A 5,718-nucleotide genomic window follows, 5' to 3' on the forward strand; every position below is an offset into this window, starting at 1 on the left:
CTTTTCCCAGGAATGGTGTAAGTAGCTTTGTTTATGGAACACTCGCATCTGCAGTTTTTATCTCCCAACTTGCCCAGCTTGCTTCCTCTGTCTTCTTCTTGGTTAACATGACTGCTGCCCTGAGGTGGTGGTAGGAATTACAGTCTACTTGTTTTGAAAAGAATAAAAACTTTCAATGTCAAGGCATACAATGTCAAGCAGATTCCCCTCTGGAGCTGAAATGTTGAATCACAGGTGTTCTATTGCGGTGCTATCAAATCTCACTGTCTAGAAGTTTCTGTTTAACACAGACAACCTCTGAGCTCCTGACTCCATATATAATTACCTCCTTCATACTCTAAGAACTCAAAATCACATTTTAAAACAAAAACTCTTGAATTCTATCCCATTTCTTAAGACTGGTTTCCCTCTCAATCCTTCCCTAGCTCAGTAGAGGATGCAAACACTCAAATAGTGACTAAAGTAAAAAATGTTTGGAGTCATCCAACTTTTCTCATTTTCCATATCCATTAATAAGAGCTGTAGGCACAATCTTCAAAATATTTCCCACCCTACTTCCTTCTCTCCATATATAAAGCCACTGTCCTAGTTTCTCCACCATCACCTCTGGCCAGCACTGTGCTCTGACCTCTCAATGCTCTTCTCACTCTTGCCTCTATTAGTATACCAACTATAGATCATCTTATTGAAAACAGAGTGATGTTTATAAAATGCTAGAGGCCCAGTGCACAAAATTCATGCACAGGAAGGGGTGGGTCCCTAGCCCAGCCTGCCCCCTCTCACAATCTGGGACCTTTCAGGGGATGTCTGACTGCTGACATCCCTCTCACAATCTGGGACTGCTAGCTCATAATCATTCTCCTGCCTGCCTGATTTCACCCCTAAAACTCAAGCTTCTTTTTTTATTTTTAATATTTATATTTCTTTATTTTTATTTTAAAATTCAAGCTTCTTGACAACATGAGGCATTTAACATTATTCCATATTCCTTACAGAGAGAAAAGCGTGGTAAACACAGCAAATACTTAATACTCATGGGCTTCTATACAAACACTTTCCAACCAGGAAAACTTGAACTGGAAAACCTAAAAGTAGAGTGCTCAGATTTCAGGCACAGGTGCTATTAGCTGGATTTCTATCCCAATTAAACTCTAATTTTGAGCTCTCAACAGTCTGGACAAACTGCCCTTCACTATCTCTAAGGATTTTTGTTTGTTTGTTTTGTGTTTGTTTTGTGTTTGTTTTGTTGTTGTTTGTTTGTTGTTGTCTGTGTGTGTGTGTCTGTGTGTGTGTGTGTGTGTGTATGTGATTCCAAAATTGAGACTTATTTAGTAAGAATTATTTAGTGTTTGAACAAAAATCACCAATTGTTTCTTTTTAAAAAAAATATATTTTTATTGATTTTGTACAGAGAGGAAGGGAGAGAGAGAGTTAGAAACATCGATGAAAGAGTTATTGATCAGCTGCCTCTTGCACACCCCCTACTGGGGATATGCCTGCAACCAAGGTACATGCCCTTGACCAGAATCGAACCCGGGACCCTTCAGTCCCCAAGCCGACGCTCTATCCATTGAGCCAAACCGGTCTTGGCAACCACTTGTTTCTTATTGGTTTTTAACACATGAATTTTTTGGGGCCCTCTATTCACCGCCAACACTTTCAAAATATAGCTCTTGTTAGTGCCACAAGGACAGTGAAGGCAGTGGGAGGGCTTGTGATCTCCTCTTTGAGAGAACACACATGACAGGTAGTTTTTTAGGTGGAATAGGCTGTCCCTGAAGAAAATACTTATGCATAAGAATGCAAATTCAATCATCTGTGGTCAGTTAGTCATACATGATAGCTTTAAAATAAAGTCCCCTTGGTCAGGGTCATCAAAGCTTACTGCTTGTTTTCAACTATAAAAAACTGTCTGGAAAAAGACACTAGAAAGAGCGGAGTCTATACTGTCAGTGCTATGACACTGGGCTGTGCAACCACAGGAGAGCACACAGCAGTCTGCTTTAAAAAAATAATCCTGTGTAATTTCAAACCAGACTCCTTGTGGTCCTTACACAGTCTGAAACATCACTGCACCAGATCCTCATTTTTAAAATGAAGTGTATGACAGGGCTCCCCCAAAGTCACGTATCACGTGGAGGGACATGGACAGAAAACCCTAGGACTTGATTTATTAACAACATTAACTGATTTTTATCACACTGAAATGAAGGCAGTTAGTCTGTGCTGCCATGAAATTAAAGGTGATTCAGAAGTAGAGTGGTTATTTATTGCTCTGTTAGGATAGACGCCAAAAATGACTTTTTAGAAACAGGGCTGTCCCCTGCAACCCCAGCCAGACTCTGGGCTGCTCTAGAGGATGCATCAGCACCAGTATGGCCCCCACTTTGGGTCATACTGCTCCATACATTGCCTTCTCCACCTCCAAGGCGGCCTGCCAGCTTGCTTCACAGTAATTCTGGCTTGTCTGTTTCTGGGAGTGCCGGCTGCTGGGCATACCTACAACTTGTAGTTGAGCTCGGCTTGTAGTTCATCTTGGTGTACATCTCATAAATGATGTCAATGGTGGCTGGACCAGGAACAGGAAGACCTTCTCCAGGCACTCCTCCTCCATCACATTCTGGATGTCAGACTTTTAAGGCACGGCATACAGCACTGCCTGAAAGATCTTCTACAAGATCCAGCTATGGTACTTCTTGAGTGCCATCTCATAGGCCTTGGTGGCATTGACATGGATGAAGTTGGGTGGCTCTCCTCCTGCTCCCCATCTCAGGTGCTCTGCAGGAAGACCTAGATGAAGAAGAGGCCCATCTTCAGCCACATCAGCACCAGTATGACCCCCACTTTGGGTCACACTGCTCCGTACATTTCCTTCTCTGCCTCTAGGATGTTCTGCAGGATCTGGAACTTGGCTGAGTGGTGGTGTACACAGCTCTGATTTTCATGATGTTACCACTTATGTCTTCCTTGATGGGCATGAACACTGGGGATCCAAGGCAATCTAAGAAGGGTGGCAGGTGGGACACTGCCTCCTGGAAGGGCCTGGTCTCGATCTGCTTGTCTGCAGGTGCTCAGCCAGCAGTGCCATTTAGGGGTCGAGGCCAGCAGTGATGCCATTTTCTAATCGGTTCATCCTCTTCCTTCCCCAGCACACTCCAAACCTACTCCAGACAAACCACCCCAAACCCAAAACCCCTTATGGTTGCGGGCATATCCCCAGTAGGGGGTGTGCAAGAGGCAGCTGATCGATGACTCTCTCTCATCGATGTTTCTAACTCTCTATCTCTCTCCCTTCCTCTCTGTACAAAATCAATAAAATATATATTAAAAAAAAAAAAAAAAAAAAAAAAAAAAAAGACCTTCCCCCCTATTACTTTGACTTATCCCCATCAAACTCATACCCTAGGGATGCCCCTAAGTGCAGGGCCAGCCCTGAAAGGGGCCATGGTCATTCTGGTCTAACAGTCATTATGGTCATGATGCCATTATGGTCACTGACTTTTTATATATATAGATAACTCAGATCACTTACCTCCCCTGCAGAAAATTCTTCCCACTGTGCTTAAAATAAATTAAAACTATTACATGCATGGCCTTGCCCCTTTCTCTTCTCCTTGGTCAACATTTTCCCAAGCTTTAATCACAAGGAATCAACTCTCTCCATTCCTTTCCCATACAGGGTGTGCCATCTCATTCTTCAAGTCTCCTTTCCTTCCCTTCCCTATTTTCTGAAGCAGCCACAGTTTGTTCTCCCTTAACCCTGTGAAGACTACTACAGTACCTTAATTATTTACTTCATTGTTTTTACCATTGTCTCATTTACAATTATTATTTATTGGTTTATAGCCTGTCATTCACTTTACAATGAATACTCATGAAGACAGAAATCTGGCTGGTGCATTACTCTATCTCCCAGGCATAGAGCAGACCCGACCCTTAAGAAATATTTCATGACATTGGGTAACTATTAGATTGGGATACTGGTTCTGTCATTTACTGTGTCATCTTTGTAAAGCTACTTAATCTACATTTGCCTCCATTTTCTCAACTGTAAAATAAAGACAATAGCTTGTTGTGAGAACTAATTAAAATAAAATATATAAGGCAACTAGAAAAATTACTAATAAAGTATTTATTGTTATTGGAAAATTAACTGCTCCACATCATGTACATTCTATTATCGAATAATAACTATCAGAAAATTTATATGAAATTTAAAAGTGGTCTTCTGAAGATCATGCTTTAACCAAAAGTGAAATTTTAAAGAAGGGCATTTCTGAGTTCATGACAAACAATAGTTGATATTAATGTAATTAGGATGTTTTGTGGGCCCCATCAAACTCTTCTTCAGAACTTGCTCCTTTTTCTGAGCATGGGTAAATTAACTTAACAATGGAGAGCACAATATTTTCTTGCAAAAAAAAAAAAAGTAGAATTCAAGTCTGGCAGTATGAATTTATTAACTCTGCAACCTTGGTCATGTAATAACTCAGCCTCCAATCTTTTGTCTGTCGAATAATAATATAAGAATATCTAACTTATAGAACTAGATGAGATTCATAACAACCTATATAAAAATACATTGCCTCCATAAGAACTGGCAGGGGTTTGGGAATAGCATGCATGCCTTCATTTCTACTCAATAAATTGCATCCCTCCTAGGCTAGATGCTAGGAAAGTGCCAGATGCTGAAGATACCTGGGGACAATGAGGATAAAACAGAGCCTTGCTCTCAAAGAGCCCAGGGCACCAACGAAACATGACCCAGTAAACAAAGTGAGCAGTGAAGGGAAGCAAGGCAGTGAAGGAAATAAGCAACCGTTGCAAAGGTTGCTGGCACAAGGGCAATTATTAACTCCATTTGGAGTAGGTGGGGTCGTTGTTGGGGAGGGCTTCCTGATCTCATCTGCTCTGACCCAGAGACAGTCTTGTGGTTAGGACCACTTCCAGGAGATCAGGAGAGCTCTGAAACTAATCTAGAGTTTGGCTCTGTTTAAGGTACACCTAAGCTGGCCTTGACGCACTCAAACCTCAAAGAAATTCAAACCCCATGTATTATATTCCAACTTGTAAGCTGACCCCAGGGCCACATATGCTCCTTGGAAGTCCTCTAAATTGAAGAAATGGAGCCAGAATAAACCACTAGGTTTTCATGGAATGCCCATCACCCCAGTAATCACCTCTTATCTGCCTGCAGAAATTTTATACTTTATTCCAGGCTCAGGCCAAATCTCCTCTCCTCCAGGAATCCTTCCAGCCCTCTCTGTGTTAATCTCTCTCAGGCAATCTCACCCTAGCCTTAATGCATTTTTTAAAGTCATAAAATCCATAAAATTTTTTACTGTACTAATTATTTATATTATCACATTTCTTACATTTGACAATATAAGCCATCTTAATAGAAATATGTCCTTTTAATAAATTTCATTCTGCTTTGTTTTTAATGTTTTGCATAGAGTAAATGCTCTATCCCCAATACCAGACTCAAATTTGTTTTTTTATTTTTATTTTTAAATATACTCAATGATTTCAGAGAGGAAATGAGAGGGAGAGATAGAAACATCAATGATGAGAGAGAATCGTTGATAGGCTGCCTTCTGCACTTTCTCTATTGGAGATTGAACCTGAACATGTGCCTTTGACAGAATCAAACCTGGGACCCTTCAGTCTACAGGCCTGAGTCAAACCAGCCAGGGATCATATTCTGTTTTTCTTTTT

General features: G+C 41.0%; 1 pseudogene; it reads right to left on the reverse strand.

Moving 5' to 3' along the window:
• Window positions 1-2,429: 2,429 nt before the first annotated feature.
• LOC118721493 lies at window positions 2,430-5,394 on the reverse strand (annotated as a pseudogene).
• Window positions 5,395-5,718: the final 324 nt, after the last annotated feature.

This window comes from Pipistrellus kuhlii, unplaced genomic scaffold (assembly GCF_014108245.1).
Source record: "Pipistrellus kuhlii isolate mPipKuh1 unplaced genomic scaffold, mPipKuh1.p scaffold_m20_p_1, whole genome shotgun sequence".
Taxonomy (NCBI): domain Eukaryota; kingdom Metazoa; phylum Chordata; class Mammalia; order Chiroptera; family Vespertilionidae; genus Pipistrellus; species Pipistrellus kuhlii.